The 306-nt window shown below is 64.7% G+C and overlaps 1 protein-coding gene across 2 annotated transcripts in view; it reads left to right on the top strand.

The window, feature by feature from the left end:
- Nucleotides 1-306, top strand: part of CDH23 (cadherin related 23) — a 430,962-nt gene that overhangs the window by 37,577 nt on the left and 393,079 nt on the right. The gene's annotated exons all lie outside the window — the stretch shown is intronic.

Below are 306 nucleotides of genomic sequence, written 5' to 3' on the forward strand. Positions count from 1 at the left end.
TGGCGGCTGCCGACCCGCTCTGAGACCCCTGGGTTCCTGCTCAGCACCCACCTCCTAACTCTGTCCCCACTAAACCAGGTTCCACCGCCCTCGAGGGATGCTGTCCTGGAGGATAGAGGCAGCAGCCCCTCCCTCTGCCCACTGAGGCCCGCATGTGTCACAAACCTGTCCCTGTGCCCCCTGAGCCCTGCCCACAAGCCGTGCAGTCGGCCTCCACGAGGGCACAGAGGGGACTGTTGCCCATGCCCTCAGCCCAGTCGTGCCACACCACTCTCAGCACTGGACAATGACAGAGCCCAAGGGTAC

This window comes from Neophocaena asiaeorientalis, unplaced genomic scaffold (genome assembly GCF_003031525.2).
Source record: "Neophocaena asiaeorientalis asiaeorientalis breed wild unplaced genomic scaffold, Neophocaena_asiaeorientalis_V1.1 scaffold501, whole genome shotgun sequence".
Classification (NCBI taxonomy): domain Eukaryota; kingdom Metazoa; phylum Chordata; class Mammalia; order Artiodactyla; family Phocoenidae; genus Neophocaena; species Neophocaena asiaeorientalis.